Raw genomic sequence first — 17,771 nt, 5'->3', positions numbered from 1 at the left:
CTGGATAAAATTTTCTCACATTTATGTCAGCATGAAAAAAAACAATATGGCGATATTATTATATAACTTGGTAATATTTGAGGGGTAGTTTCATCTCGTTGGAATTTGACTTTCGAAAAATCCGTTTGCCAAAAATAAGCTTTTTACGTCAAGCAGTTTAAGCAGAATCGTGGTTAAGAAATTACCCAACTTTTTGGAACACCCTGTATGATTTTTTTAAAAATTTCAAAATATGTAAAAAAACCAAATAAATTACGCTTGTCCAAGCGTTTTCCCGAAAGACTAACCCTTTTTTAAATAACAAATATTGTAATATTTGAGGGGCGTTTTCACCCTCTTGGAATTTGCGATTCGAGAAACCCATCCTTATCGAAACTCTACACTCCACAGTTAATCCGTTAGCCAAAAATCAGCTTTAAACGTCAAGCAGTTTAAGCAGAATCGTGATTACTCAATGGTCATATTTTATGAAACACCCTCTATAAATTTATAAAAAATCTTAAATATATGTAAAACAACAAAATAAAATATACGTGTTTAAGGGCCACCGGTTTTTAAATAAAAAATGTTTTAATATTTGAGGGATAGTTTCACCCCCTTAGAATTCGAGTTTAGAAAAATCCCTTCTTATCGAACCTCTATACCCTAAAGTCAATCTGTTTTCCAAAAATCAGCTTTTTACGTCAAGCGCTTTAAGCAGGATCGTGATTAATCAATGACCAGATTTTTCGAAACACCCTGTATACATTTTTAAAAAATCTTAAAATATGTAAAAAATAAAAATAAAATATACGTGTTTACGCGTTTTTTCGGAAACTTGACCGTTTTTTAAATAAAAAATATTGTAATATTTGAGGGGTAGTTTCACCCTCTTGGAACTGGAATTTCGAAAAATCCCTTCTTATCGAATCTCTACACCCTAGAATCAACCTGTATGCCAAAATTGAGCTTCTTACGTTGAGTGGTTTGAGCAGGATCGTGATTAATCAGTATGTCAGTCACTTAAGGATTTTATATATTAGTATAGATAATATAATAATAATAGCTCCCGTATATAGCGTTTAACGCCTTGGGAGTAGCAAGGTACAGCTTGCCATACTAGAGCCGTTCGGTATACAAGGAAGGTATGTGGCTAGCACTACGCTTCAACCGCCTATTATTACCTCAGGATTGTGAATCCCAAGTACTCATTTAAGGCTGAGTCGACCTAGGTATCCAAACTATTTTTATTTTAATAAAAATAGTCGGCTGATGAAATGCCGGGTGTGGGAATCGAACCCACACCTTGAGATTGGTAGACGAGAGGCTGTACCTCTACGCCACCGAGCACCTTTTAGTATAGATAATAATTTTCTGAATGTTTTGCAATTATTGGTCATTTACGCCATAAATATTTTTATCGAAAACAGTAAGTATATGTATATTGTAGTCTCATAGTGTATTTCGTCTTTTTATGAAGATCCTAGGTCACTTCATGAAGCGTCGCGGTCGGTTAGGTTAGGAGTTTAGTTAGGTTATTAGGTCAGTTATTTCATGAAGTGACTAGGATCTTCATGAAAAGACGTAATCACTATGAGACTACGACATGTATATATTTAAAGAAAACCATGTTTTGAGTAAACAAATATCATTTAATTATCTCAATTTATACCTTTAAATACAATACTTGATAATACTTTATCTAGAAATTTCATATTCGCTATTCTATCATACGTCTTTGTCTTCCATAACATTGTAATAAAATTCCATTAATATCATATTAATCGTTAAAACTTTTTTACCTATTTTTCTGTTATTTGCCTTCTTTATGAATTATTTCTATCCGATTTCATCCATTAATTTTATTTAGAACTCCAAGATTTAATTAATGAGATTGACGTTTGTTTGACACATCGCACGAGTATGTCACATAGAGAAGAGCAGCGTTGCCAGAAACTTTCGAGCGAATTTCTTCAACGAAACCTTAAAAATCCTTCATATTCCTTCAACTTCAACAAAAAATTCCAGATCTTGTGAAAAATCACCAAATTTTATTATTTTATAATCAGGAGAAAATTTTTAATAACTTATTTCTGGTAATTTTTGTACACCGATGTATTTAAATATTTTTTTATTAAAAAATGACAGGATCAAAAATGCTATGGTAGATACTCGATAACAGTATTATAAAGTATGTTTCAAATAATTCATTGCTTACAATGACTGCTTGAATCAAACATAATTAATCGTGCAAGACGCCATGATCAGCTGACATACCTATTAGAAATGTTTTTTATTTACTTATTTATTTCTTTTCAACATCAAGAACTTTGGTTTAATTAGGGTATGCGATAATAAGACGTGTTGAAAGATAAAAACGTGTCTATTAATTTTTTGTTAAATGTTAAAATCTTTCGAATTGCGAACTTTTTCAATTGCTTTAAACTGAAGCATCCTTAACTAAACATCGTTAAAGTGAAAAATAGATGTAGGAAAAACCATAAATACTCCTACTACATATTTTATCAATTTTTATTGTCTAAAACTGCCAGAAATCTTCATATTGTCTTCTTTTTAGATAAAACATATCAAACCACATTTGACTGTAAAATCCTTCATATTGAAGGAAATCTTTAATTCTGGCAACACTGGTTCTGTCGTAATTCGAAGAAACTGAAACACCTTATTTAAATGAAATGCTTTCGCTGCTGGCCAAAAATTTTAACACTTATGACGTCAGACCTCGTTTTCGCGTCAAGCGAATTTCAATAATTAATTTAAGTATTTTCCAGATGGAATTTGTACAAACTCATTTTACAGATTATATATGTTTTAGGTAAAAATGTATTAGAAGTCATAAATATTTGAATTTTACCCAACACGTGCAAAGACCCCATTAGCCCGGGAAAATAAAAATAGGGATGGAACAGATTGTTGTTAATGTTCTTGTTGTTTCAGTGGCGATGGAGAGACCAGCTCTATAACGGAAGGGTTGCGATCGGCCCTTGCCCGACTGCGACAGAAAACAACCCCTGGAAATCAAACTTCCCCGTTGCACCAACCCCAATCCAACGTAAGTACACCAGTTTATTTTATTTCAACATTATTCAACTCCAAATAGTTGTTGTAAACCTTACATTTGTACAATTTTAATATTTAATTATTTACTTTAATATTTTTTATTTCCGCTACTGTAAGGATAAAATTACGCTACTATAAGGATAAAATTATTACAATAGAAACCGCGTATATTGAAACAAACCTTTTTTAAATAAACCATGTAGGGTGAACTAGCCAGTGGTCGGAGAGTTTCGAAAAAGTTTAGCTTAAATTGTTGATTAAATTTTCTTTATTGATGGCATGAAAATGAAATTTTATGAAATAGATAGTGTGGTTATTGGGCTTCACGTTAAATGTAACAATCTTTTTCGTAAACCTACCAATGATTTTAATTATTTTTTAAGCGATAAAAGTGCTGTTTTGTCAGTAGTCGGACAGCACTTGCCAGTGTCCGGTCGGGTAGTTACCGGAAGTCGGACACTTATCCGACTACTGCACTTAGGCAAAGAAAATGTTATAGAACAAAGCGAAAGAATTCGTAGAATTGGGTTTTTAATTATTTGAAGCAATACTAAACCATATTTTTAACTTATTTTCCCAACAAATACGTTTTGTCCGATTACTTGTGTATGTCCGATTACTGGCATACAGACTACATATCTAATAATAACATATCTATTAAATACATATAAATTTACCATAAATACATATATATTATGGAGAACATATCTTTTCTACATATAAAAAACTCAATTTCAGTTAGAATACAATCAATAATCACCATATAGGCTAATAAAACTACTGTTTCAATTTGTCAAGCTTTCGAGAAATGTATTTCCATCATCAGGACATTATCTAAGATATATAAAAAAAGGCATTAAAATTTTGAAATTGTATAAAAAACCAACTTACGTATCAGTCAATTAACAAAACAACATCCTTTGCACAATAAGGCCTTACAAACTAACATCGTTGGACATTGGAATCACAAAGTATTCCCTTCGTAAAAATATTTAAATTTGGGGAATTTGCGGTGAACAGGTAGTTTCAATTGTTTTCCGAAAAAAACTCATAGACGTGTTCCTGGGGTCATAATGTTTTCACTTATTAAGACTCACCCTGTATAATGAATGCAAATTTATTAAAAGGATTAAATACAAAAACTACGTATAAAAAATCTGCCGATAAAATATCAATATGGTTTGCAAAATTTTATCTAAATTACATATTGTGAGATAAAAGATCCTTTCTCTAGCTTTTCCAACAGGCCTATTATTTTTATATATATTTACTGTATCTTTTTTTTTAATGTAAATATAGGGTTATATTTGCATAGTCTAGCCAGCCAAATCCGCAATATATAATTAATATTTACCTTTTTATTCAAGTTAAACAAAAGATATTAATAATTTAAAAAGTATCTTCAGATATGGTTGTAACATTCTCTACGAATATAATTATTGATGAGATGTACAAGACCTATCGCAAATAAGCGTGTGTATTTTAACTGGTACTATACCGGGTGCGTCTCAAAAGTGGCACACCTTTATGACTTTTTTATTTTTTCAGATAAAAAACGAGATTTGGTACGTTAGTACATAAATCAGGATTCATTGACGTATTCAATGATTGTTTTCGGTCACTTCCTGTTTCACCGGAAATGACTTTTGGTTTTTAAATGGACCATCAGTATTTTTTTACTTTATTCGATTCAATTATTTTTTTACTTTATTCATTACATATCATACGTCAACTTTTGACATTCTCGCTTAAAAAAATCGTATTTTAAATTTCAATCTAGAGTGCCATGGCTGTGTTAAAAATACTAATTTTTTATGAAAAAGAACCTTGGAAAAATATATTTTTCCAAGGCTCCTCTATTAACTTTTGTGATGAACCTTCATTTGATTTGATTTATTTTCATTTTATAATAACCATCTATCAAAGGCATGTCAAAGAATGAAATCGAAATTATATTACCATAGAAACATGTTTTGATTTTTAGGACTTTAGAAAACATTCAACTATATTTTCATGCTTTTTTTTAATTTTCTCTAAAACGGTTTGAAAGTTGGAAAAGTTTAAACGGGATTAACAATATTTAAAACAAGCAAAAATGTATATGGATAATGCATTTTTGTCAAACTATTAGAAAGATAACTACCTCTTTACTGTTACACAAGGTTTTTAAATCCCCTTTTTTATATATTCTTAACAAACACTAATATATTTTACTGTAAATTCCAACTAAACTGAAATACCTAATATATCTTAACAACTGTTGCACATTTCCATATTGTAATATTACGAAGTATTTTCATCATGTTAAGTGTACTCGTATATCTTTCCTGATCATGTCCCAACACAAGGCGTTAAAAAACCTGAGGATGTTCTGATGCCAGCGATACTCAAAATATAATGATTAAAAAGATAGTAAAGTTAATACATACATATAGATCATATCAAATAAACTTTTAATCATTGTGATTAAGCTCAACCGGGACATCGTTGCCGACTTACATATTTTCTTTGAAACAAATATTTTAGAAACCAAAAATTAATTATTTATAAATATATAATAAACAGTTATTATTCACATCAACAAAACTCACCTCTTTAACACCACTATGCTACACTCCGATGTTTTCCGACTTTCATTCTCTCTGTCTAGCTATAGGTCTTTTTCTTTATTTCTTTCAAATAGTTCTTTGACAATTCCTTCTCTCCAACTTTTCAAGTCTTCCTCGTCTTCTTCTTCCCTGTGGTGTCAATTCCCATACTTACTTAGGGAGATCGGGGAAGTTAGCAACTCATTGAAAGCAGGAATTATAAAATACAATCCTGCTTCAAATCCCAACCCATCCACACCTACCAATTTTGAGCTATAGTTACTTTTATTTTGGTTGCTAACTTCCCAGTTGGCAACACATAAGAAGCGGGATCGCCAAAACTGGTTCCTGCTTGCGCTGCTATACCCCTCTGCTGCATCCTGTTTTAAATTTCATTCCAGCAACACTTGCTGTTTTTTTAAGATACACTAAGTTTCAGTCTGATTGGTGACGTCACACATAGCAACACAAGAAAAGCAGGATAGCTGAAACAAGTTCCTCCTGTTGCTGCTATAATCGTGCCTCATCCTTCTTCAAACCCCATACCAGCCATTCTCGTCGTTTTTAAAATAGAATGAATCGATTCCTGTAATCAGTCGGTCATTAAGATTAGGAATGATTTTTTTTAACTTAATAAGTCTCAGCTTAGGCTGCTATTTTTTTGCTTTATTTGCCTAAAATATGTGTAAGTTTCCAAGCCATAAATAATTATTCCGAACAGTTGAACAAAATAAGGCAGGTTCAGTGTTCTCAGGAGTAACTTTAGAGTTTTAGTGTGACATTCGAAAGCGCCTTAGCGTACCCGCGAACCATAACCTCAAATTTTCCAGTTTTCTACTATGAATTTGAATTTATAGTTCTTACAAGTGTGATTTGTGTTATTTTGTGTTTTTTTTAAAGAAACGTAAGTATTTTTGACCGTCAATCTATCGTTAAACTTTTGTTTTTTACGTTTCGTTCCGTGCCCTAGCGGACAAGTCAGCAACAAGCTTTTATATCTTATAAATTGTGTAATGAGATTATAAGTTGATAGTAAAAGTGTTATAGAAAATTGTTTTCTTCTTTTTAGAGCATTTAAATAAAAGCTTTTTTTTTAAATGTTTTTAAAAGCTTTTATTTAATTTGCAATGTATGTATGTATTTCCTGCGGCTTTTGGATTGTTTGTTTTTGTCTGTCTTACACATTTGAATTGGCGGTGTCGATTGTTTATGATAAATAGTAACATTGTCACGTGATGGTCATCTTTCGTGATTTATAGTTTTTTAGATATTTATAGTTTAATAAAAATTTTATTTTTCTAGATATTTGTTTAATGTTTTTTTCCAGTTCACATCCCCAATGAGCCCATGGGTATTCTTACGTAATTTACTGGCAGTCTCGTTGTGAAAGGAATCATTAGAAGCATTTTATATTTGATCTTTTACAGGTTACATGATTGAAAAACTCCAACTCCCTAATTCCCGATTTCCAGTAATCAAAACGAAATTTGCTGTATTTCAAAAACGGCAAGAGTGGCTGGTATAGGGTTTGAAGCAGGATGAGACAGGATTATAGCAGCAAAAGCAAGAACTTGTTTCAGCCATACTGCTTTTATTGTGTTGCTATGTGTGACGTCACCAATCAGACTTAAACTTGCAAGTGTTGCTGGGATGAAATTTAGAGCAGGATGCAACACGGATATAGCAGCGCAAGCAGGAACCAGTTTTAGCGATCCTTCTTCTCATGTGTTGCCAAATGGGAACTTAGCAACCAAAATAAAAGTAACTATAGCTCAAAATTGGTAGGTGTGGCTGGGTTGGGATTTGAAGCAGGATAAAGCAGGATTGTATTTTATAATTCCTGCTTTCAATGAGTTGCTAACTTCCCCGATCTTACTTAGGGAGCCTTATGCCAAGCATTCTTTGTAGATAGATGTCCAAACCATCTTAACTGATTTTCTGTGATATCCTTCTCCAATAATTATTCATCTCTGTCACCTTTAAAGTGTTTTCCTTATTTTGTGAAGCCATAAAAATACTGTATGTAATAATTATTCTTTTCATAATGCTGTGTTCATTTCTGTTAGTTATACCTAGTGAGCATTTTATTCCTTTAAGGGAAATGTGTCCTTGGTGGCGTCGTTGTTACGTTACCAGGCCCTTCTTTTGCCCCATAAAAAAGAATAAAACACAGATACGTAACTGTTCCCTAAATGTGACTAAATGTGACAAAACTTTGCCTACTGGGTACTTTTATACCACTCAACATAGCTATCGCCCTTCTATCCTGTATGTTCCTATATTTGATATTCCCATATAGCACAGACATCCCGAGGATGTCCGTTTTAGATCCTAGTTTGGTTCCAATATCCGATACATCAGAGGGACGGACGTCCTGAGTATGTCGAATCGGGACTCAAATCGGACCCAAAAAACGGACTTTCTGAGGATGTACCAAAGAGATACTATGTTGGAACTAGAATTAAAAGTCATAATCTACCTACTTGTTTGTAAATTACCATAAGTTTTTAAAAGAAAAATGTTTTTAACAAAAATATTTTTCAAATATTGAACTATATTACTCTGGGAGCAGGTATCACACACACATTACAATTAAATTTTTATATTTATTTTTTTCTTTCGTTCTAGATACAAAAAAGTCTTATTTAAAAGAAAATTCGGAATAATAAAAATTACTATTCTGAATATAGAACATTATAGAACATCAGCTTTTAAAAGGAAAATCTTATTTGATCGGAAATAATCCTTTATACGATTTTAAATTTAGCGCCATAATATCTTAAGTGTGGGTACTTGGGTAAATCAATATGGCTGTCGCTGTCATTTGTATTGATATGGGCGTATAGCATGCCTAAGAGCGCTTTTACACAAACCGGCAAAATCGGTGCCGGTGTCGGTGCTGAAATCGATTGCAATATAAATAAATTAGCTCCTTCACATATACTCCGATCTGGTATATAGTCGGAGACCGGCAAATACAATAGAATTAAATACAACTGTCGGAATGCGCGCAAAGCCGGCGCCGATTCCGGCACCGATTTTGCCGGTATGTGTGCAACCGCTCTAAATTCTTTTGTTTAATATTTAATATTTTGGTTGCCGATATTGGTAGTACCCCGATATTTCTTGTTATATGAGTTCCACGTGCGTTACAATGTACTTGTGCTGGGTTTTTCTGCAAAATAATTGTAAGTATATTAGCGTTGATTCTAACAGAAAACTTCAGTAAAAACTTTTATGTACATATTTATTTATATAGAGGTCTGTATCCAATAAAAGTCTTTATTATACATTTGTGTTTATTTTACATTTTAACACATATGTAGAAGTTATATACCTAAGAGGTTATTTTTGAACCTGCCGAGGAGATCCAAATATTACAGGTGAAGTACTTTCTGAACCTACTGAGGAAGTACATATCGGACGTACCGGGGATTGATGGTTTTGTAACAAAGGATATCCCTGGTATGTCCCAGGGACGTTCGCAGATGTTAAACGGACATCCTCGGGACGTCCAAATGTCTTAAACATAAATCCTCAGGACGTTCTGAGGATGTAAAAAATGTGTTATCTGGGTTTTGGTCTAGTGTTCCATCTTTGGAGATTTCAACTCCTGGGTAAACATATTTTTTAAGTCGTATGAATAACTGTATTATTTTTTAATTAATCTAACAATGGTAAACAGAAAATTTATTTCTTAAAATACTTGCCCTTATTTAAATGATACACTTATATTTTTTTCTTTTAACAATTTTTGACATCATATTTTCAAGATCATTCAAGTGTATTAATTTGTATAATTTTTATAACTTTTTCTTTTCTATAACCCCCAGAAAATAAATCTATAAATTGTGTCACATAGTAAATCAATCTATTATATACCGATCGAGCAAAAAACACACATAAAGAATATCCCCGAAAACGTTAGGGATGAAAGAATGAATGATAAAAGATTCAATAATTTGGGTCAATTCTTCGACAAATGTGCCGAAGTTTTCTTTGGCCTCTTTCGTAAAATATTTAAAAGCCCCATTTTGCTCGCTTTTCTATTTAATCCCAGTAATTTATCAACGAAAAGAAATATATCGATTGTCAGAACTGATTTCGAGATTTACAAAGTAGATATAATAAATTAGAAAATTAAACCAAATGCTTTGAAAATCGAAATGTTGCTATCAAAGGTTTTATACTAAAATGGTTAATAATAAAAATAGCAATAAAAATAGATTTGTATTAATTCAATCTAGAATAGAACAAGTCAAAAAGTATTAAACTAAAAGAACGTCGTTATTATTTATTTAAATAAAAAGTAAAGATAAAAAAAGCATAATAGATAAAAACACACTTAAGCCAATGCCGCGACCGCACATGCGACAGTCGGCGATTTCGCCTTTCAAACAATGCTCCTTTTTTCGGTAGTTTATAATTGAAAAAGTCTGTTCACACAAATATGTACTACTTACTACTTATATCCATATATTTTTTATTTCCTTTCTTGGGTATGAGGTTTTTTTTATTAATTGAAAATGGAAACTTTTTTTTATGCGACGTTTCGCCTCATCATTGTGGGCTTTCTCAGGCACTTTATTCTTGAAGCCGCAGCCGCCTTTCTACCACCAGTCTATACAGATGAATGATATAGACTGATAATTCATCTATATATAGATGATAATTCATCTATATAGACTGGTGGTAGAAAGGCGGCTGCGGCTTCAAGAATAAAGTGCCTGAGAAAGCCCACTATGATGAGGCGAAACGTCGCATAAAAAAAAAGTTTCCATTTTCAATTAATAAAAAAAAACCTCATATCCAAGAAAGGAAAAAAAATATATGGTGGTAGAAAGGCGGCTGCGGCTTCAAGAATAAAGTTCCCGAGAAAGCCCACTATGATGAGGCGAAACGTCGCATAAAAAAAAAGTTTCCATTTTCAATTAATAAAAAAAAACCTCATATCCAAGAAAAGGTTTAAAAAAAAGAAAAAAAATAAACTCTTATTACTACTCATAGTTATCATTAGGTTATTTTAACTCTCTGAAGTTCTTCGAAAGTAAGTTTCTGTAAAAACCTAACAAGTTACTACATATCCTAAATGCCGTTTTTATCGCAGTATCACTTTACAAATCAATTATATTAATCTAAAACTTATTATACTGCAATATATATATATATATATATATATATATATATATATATATATATATATATATATATATATATATATATATATATATATATATATATATATATATATATATATATATATATATATATATATATATATATATATATATATATATATATATATATATATACTTATTATATTATACTGCAATTATATATTATATACTAAGGGTCGGCATTCCTGGCCTTAGGTGCCGGTTTTCGTGTGTACGAAGAGTACGCAAAATAATATGTACTGAATAAAGACAGAAGGCGAGTATTTTTCCAAGCGCATGAAATCTAGCGTCAGATTAAGTAGTTCTAAGTACCTCTGCTGTAAAAAATGTCAAGTTGCCACATTTATTTATTTATTTCCAGACATTGTCATTCGTTTGGACACTTTAGTTTTGTATTACGAGTTTTTGGTTTAAATGAATTGTGTTGAGATACTTTAAGCTTAAAAAATTATACTAGCAGACCTTGCAATCTAACATTGTTCTTTTTAGAACCTCTTTTAGTGCGAAGTATACAAGATAGCTTAATAGCCATAAAAAACTCATCGCAACATTATTAGAATATTTTGAACGAGAAAGCGGTACTAATGGCAGGTACTTAAGTGCTGTTAAGAAGTCGAGTTTTGTTGATGTAGATAATAACTGTTTATATATTTATAATTAATTAATTTTTGTTTCTTAAAATATTTTATTAAAAGAAAATATGTAAAAATGGGCAACGTTGTGCCGGTCAAGCTTAATCGCGTGACTAAAAATGTATTTGATATGTTACTGTATCTGATATGAACTTCGAGTATATTACTTCATATTTGAAATATAGAAAGTCTTTACAACCTTCCTATTAGAGATTCTTAGTCAATGTAAAGCGTAGAATTTTGGAGCAATTTTTTATGTACACATTTATTTTGTCCAAAGCTCAATAACTCCGTAGATGTTACTTCTTGTGGGGATTTCTCTTTTAGTCTAATTAACTTGCTTTGATTGTACGGTTGCGGTTTGCGCTGATATTTTGAAAATGTTGTGCTATGTGTAACAAGAGATATTACCTGCTATTTTGTTTTACAAAAGCGCAATACCTATCTTTTTTGATGTCAAACAGCGCCCACTAGCTACCTCGGTAAAATCTATGGAGACAAAGTTTATACTAGATTATTAAGGGAAAGCAACTCTCTAGTTTTTTTTTGGTAGTATTCTAGTCAAAATGTTATTTTCAATATAGTCCTAGAGTTGGATTTATAAACTCGGGAGTTGAGGTTCAGTTGCCGTTCAAAATGTTCAACACTATGAAATGAACGCGCGCATTTATAAAGTCAGTTGGTCGAGAAGTTGGCAGTTCGTTTTACGTTCAGCGGAGTTCAAAGATGGTCAATGTTTATGTCGGCAGTTGCGGGCAGTTGGCGACCGCTGGCAACGTTCGGCGACAGCCAATGAATAAGCGCCTGTCGATCACGTGAAGCACAGTACGCCGATGCATTGGAAAATGACCCTTATTGTTGTTTCATTATTTCTGTTAATGTAATGTTTATATTTTGCGTAATCGTGGATTACTGGGTTTGAACTTTGACAAATACCAAAAGTATTTTTAAATCGAAAGAAAAACGTTCAAAATTTTCACAATTCCAAACCTAACCTACAACCGAAACTGACAGTTTATAAATGCAAAAATATTGAAACTCAACTGCCGCGAACATCCAACTGCAACTGAACCTCAACTGAACGCCAACTTCCGAGTTTATAAATCCAGCTTTAGAACCATTGTTATGCCTATGATATTTGTTTAGTGCTTTTGTTCAAGTCTAAATATTAGTGCCTGACGCTATGCCCATATCATCGCATCGGCGCCGCCGTAGAAACGAACGATCGCTTTGTGATCCGATTCAATTTTCACGATTCTTTTTTACGGCTCAACGTTCAAACCTTATGGATCCGTGCTGGTCACGATTCAATTGAATGAACCGTATTGTAAGCAATGAAGCAATTCTCACGATTCTTTGAACTCACCATTGCATTCAATTCTGACTATTCTTTTTTACGGCTCATCATCCAAATCTTATAGATCCGTGCTGGCCACGATTTAATTGAATGAACGTATTGTAAGCAGTGAATCAATTCTCATGACTCTTTGAACGCACGATCGCATTGTGATCCGATTCAATTCTCACAATTCTTTTTTACGGCTCATAGTTCAACTCTTATGGATCCGTGCTGGCCACGATTCAGTTGAAGAAACCGTATTGCAAGCAATGAATCAATTCTCACGATTATTTTTTAATACTGGTGCAAATAAACGACTCGTTCAATCTTTGTCCACCTCTAATTCAGAACGTCAAAATTAGTGGTAGGAATTTTCAGTTAGTGGAAAAAATTACCAAACTTTTAACTTTTCCACTTATTATACTTACAAAATTTGCGAGGAATGCCATTTTGGCCTTGGATTATCATCCGTCAAGTGAAAATGTGGTTAGAAATAGACAGTGTATTGTTTTATAAGCTAAATATTAAGCTTTCTCTATGGATTACCACAAACTGTTGCTAGGATATTCTATTAATTTTAATTGTTTTTTTAGACATTGTGAACAGTCGTAAACATAAAAGTATAAAGTGTAATTCAAACCACTAATTTATTCCACTAATTGCCAGGTTCTGAATGAAGCTTAAGTAGTTTGATTTATAATCATTAAATTCTACGTACTGCCTATTATTGAATGGTTATTTAAATAGGATCGTAACAAATTCTTACTCAAACGGCGATTTTGATATAGTTCAAATTTTGATTGTACACGATCAAATACTTTAGCGAGATCAACCATTGCAACCAGATCAACCTTATATTATCTAAAATTGAGCATAATGCTGAAATTGTGGAATGTAATACAAGGTGAATTTTAAATAAGTGCAAATATTTTAGGAGTAATATATTTCGACCCAAAAAACACGATTATGGTTTTTTTTCGCAAACATTTTTTTTAAATATTTGGAGTTTTTTGAAAATAATTTTGAAATTTTTATTAGTTTTTAGTTTAAAAATATAATTTCTTAATTCCTTTGAATAAGTAATAGAATAAATTTATGTACAAGATAAAACTCTCAGAAAAGTTTTTTATGGGCATCTACAAGCCATGAAAATATTTTCACTTATTTAAGACTCGCCCTGTATAAATCATACATAATACGTTAGATCGGAAATACATAAAAACTAAGCCTATTAAGCAGGAGTATAGAACTTGATTTAATCAGTTTACTGTACGCCCCAATTAACATGCGTTTAGAGACAAGGGTTACAATAAACCGCTTTGGCTTGGATGGGTCTGCCCTAAGGGCACTCCATCCAGGAACGTACTTAGGGCGATAGATAATTGACTATATATAATCTGGGCTGGACGTGTTTAGGCACTACTTGGCCATGGCTTAGGAAATTTTTATTCTTTAATCGCATTCAATAATAAATAATAAATTACTGCTGGTACTTGTGTGTTCTTGGGAAAAATGTTTTATTCTTTTTATTGTAAAAAGGAAACTTTATTTTATATATTTTTATATTTTATTTTTTTTATTTTATAAAATATTATTTATATTTATGGTTTCTACAATGTTTGTTCTTACGTGTGTTGTTTTAGCAAACAGTAACTTATTATTATGCATTTCACGTAGCGACCTTAGAAGACCTCATTAGAGAGAATCTGCTATCTCTGAAACAATTCGTGTTCCTCGAGCTTCATTCCGTACTTATGCATCTTGAATCTCTTTGAATTATTTTATTTTTCTACATAACTAATACGTTAGGTATTGATAACAAAAGGTATACCGTATATCTATACATTTCTTGGGAGTTTGTTACGACTGTATTCTGTAAATAATATCTACCAGATGGCGTCTCAAAAGTGGCTCACCCCTATAACTTTTTATACTTCCCGTTTCACCGGAAATGACTACAACTTTTGATTTTTAAATGGCATCCTCGGTATATTTTTACTTAAGTTGATAGAAAATGATATTCTGAATAGAATGACGTATCATATGTCAACTTTTGACATTCTCGCTTAATAAAAAATTGTATTTTAAATTTCAATCTAGAGTGCAATGGCTATGTTAAAAACACTAATTCTTAATCAAGGAGTGTTGGAAAAATAAATTTGATCATCTAATGTTTTTAGTGTCTTGTCCTGGCCGGTTAAAAAATGCCCAAATCGTATTTTTAATCATATCTCAACTTTTTCAAATGGAACGAGGGTGGCTCATTAGCGTTTTTTTTACGAATAATTTAATACCACACACTTGGTATTTCGAGTCAAATTTTCGTTACGAACCGCATGTTCCCAAGTAGCATTTGGACGTTATCTAACGTCGGGTATACGTCGCGTTCAATAAACCCGACGTCGGGTACCAACGTCGGTTCGACCGCCTGACGACCCTTATTTGCACCTAAATGGGGAATACAGATTCGGGTCGCCTCGACGTCGGTATCTGACCTAATAGGGAATGTAATTCTACCAATTACCAACGTCATATTACGTTGGATTTTAGTCACTTATAATTCGTCGCTAAGCACTTACGTTACGTTTGGTTTCATATTCGCTACCAAGAATACATAAAAATCTAACCAAACTATATAATTACAAACGGATTCATAATCACTCCTCGAATATAACTATAAGCCTTGTATATGTATTTTTAAAGTAGCTCAACCTAAGACGTTTATGGATGTAAAGCACCAGAGGGCGGGGCGTATTTCACAGTCTTTTACTAGAGAAAAATATTTTTTGTTACTCTGAATTTTGAAGCGACCAATAAAAACAGAGAAAATAAAAATCGATAATTTTCGGACTGTGCCAATTGGTTACTAATCGACCAGATACTTTTTGTCTATTAGATATGCTATAAAAGCTGGTAATTATACAATTCGACCATTGTAAATACCCGACAAATTCCGCAAGGCCGACGAGGTCGATGTTTTTCACTGATAAGAAAAAAAATGTTTGTTTAGATAATTTTCGAGATATTTTTTCTTTCTGAATGCACATTTTAAAGTATTTTATATTCTTTGTCCGCTTGATCTATTATACTGGTCGCACGTATCGAAGTTTTATTTCTTGTAGTTTTAAAACATTTTCTTGTTTCTTTGTAGTTGTAATGTAAAATTAGATTAATTTATTGAGTTTGATTATAATGTGTAGTGTAGACTACCAGAAGAAATTGAGTAGTGTTTTTATACTTTATTTTGAAGTTAAGTAGTAGGTGAAGGGGTAATTTGGTTAATTTTTCTTTATGTTTGATTAATTAAAAGTTTGATAATTTGTTTAATGTAGAATACAAGAAGTAGTTTGTGTAGTGTTCTTGTAAGAGATTATATTCATTTATTTTGTAGTTGAGTAGAAGGTGAAGGTATTTGGGTATTTTTTTCTTTTTGTTTTTCTTCTAATAATTTTATTGTAGTAGTTCTTTTAAATATTGTGATAGATACATTATAATCTTCCTTCTACTTTTCTGGTAGTTGAATATACGAAAAAAATCTGATCAAATTTATTTTAAATGAAATTAATCTAGTCTTATTAATTAATTAAATTAAACTAGTCAAATAATATTAATTGCAATCAATTATTAAAAAATGTTAATTATTTTGGAAAATAACTTTTGAAATGGAGTATTATTGATAAAATTTAGCCATTTTTTTTACCCAGTAGCGTATTTCAATATGATCTTATTATTTATCACTGTATAATAACTTTGTTGTGGCAGAAAAATATACCAGTTAGTTTCAAAATATTATTTTTTTTTCAAACGTCACAAAAGTATTAATTTTTGCGACGTGATTGACAATATAAAAAAGTCATTTTAATGCCTAGGCATAAAAGTAAAAGCACTTTACGCCTAAGCATAAAAGTATGAAAATATATTATTAATTTGAAATTGGCTCGTGGAGCTTGCCGACCAATATTGCCGTTTATCACCTGTGACGTGGTGACAAACCTGCGCAATATCATATCTTGTTTTTTGTATCATGATAATTACTTACAAGGTATGAGTTTTAAATATTTTTATATTATTTGGAACGTTTGAAATTGTTTAAAACATTATTTGTGGCATTTGAAAAAAATAACATGTTCTATTCGGAGTAAAAATGACTTTTGTGCTTGGGCTGTATGTCAAACCTACAGTCTCGCCACGATAAGTGTCATTTTTACTCCTAATAAAACAATATACTAGAAAGTTTTATGGTTTAACGGGCTTTGTGAGTTAAAACATAATGATATTTTCAGTTTTTATAATTCTTGATGGAAAATAAACGGCGTCAGCGATGGCTATGACATGAAGATCGCTGTCATTTTATATGTAAATTTATGTGGAAAATATCATCGATCATCATTCCTGCCGACTAGACGGCCGTTTTTTTATATGGTACAAAGTTAAAGCAAACTTGACCTGATCATGTTTTACGCTAAGAAAGATTTATTTCGTGTAATAAAGATTTAAATGGTGTATTAAGGTACATACACATTTTAATTTTAAATGTCAAATAACAATATTATTGAAAACAAGTGCCAAGTTTTATTCTTTTAATTAAGAAAAAAAATTAATCAAGAATGTATAAACGTTTTGTTTTCAAAAAACATCGTAAATCTATAACCCCAATTTAGAATAAAATGATCGAAGAATGAAACAAAATTTTTCACGTAATACCGCGCGCTCAGACTTGGGCGCATCTGGCCATCCGAAAACGAACCAGAAACGAACGAACGAATGAACGAACGAACGAACGAACGAACGTGCGGTATATTTAGACGGGAACCGAACGCATGCGCCGTTCGTTCGTTCAGTATTATCATTCAAGCTTTCGAGTCGGTAATAAAGGTGTTTAGATAAAACATGGTGTTAAAGCGACGATAGCGGTTCGTTTCAGCCCGTTTCCAGACGTCACTGGAAAATAATGAATAAATGTAACAAAGAAAGT

At 31.8% G+C, this 17,771-nt stretch overlaps 1 protein-coding gene across 1 annotated transcript in view; it reads left to right on the top strand.

Annotated features, from left to right (window-relative positions):
• The window catches only part of LOC115885102, a 304,133-nt gene that overhangs the window by 20,561 nt on the left and 265,801 nt on the right, over nt 1–17,771 (top strand). The window contains exon 2 of the mRNA XM_030903889.1: nt 2,938–3,052. The gene's annotated coding sequence lies outside the window, so the exon portion shown is untranslated. The remainder of the gene's footprint in view (nt 1–2,937; nt 3,053–17,771) is intronic.

The sequence above is a fragment of the Sitophilus oryzae genome, unplaced genomic scaffold (assembly GCF_002938485.1).
Source record: "Sitophilus oryzae breed Bouriz unplaced genomic scaffold, Soryzae_2.0 scaffold_374_pilon_pilon, whole genome shotgun sequence".
NCBI lineage: Eukaryota > Metazoa > Arthropoda > Insecta > Coleoptera > Curculionidae > Sitophilus > Sitophilus oryzae.
Note: the sequence above shows the minus strand (reverse complement) of the source record. Positions and strands in the feature narration are given on the sequence as shown.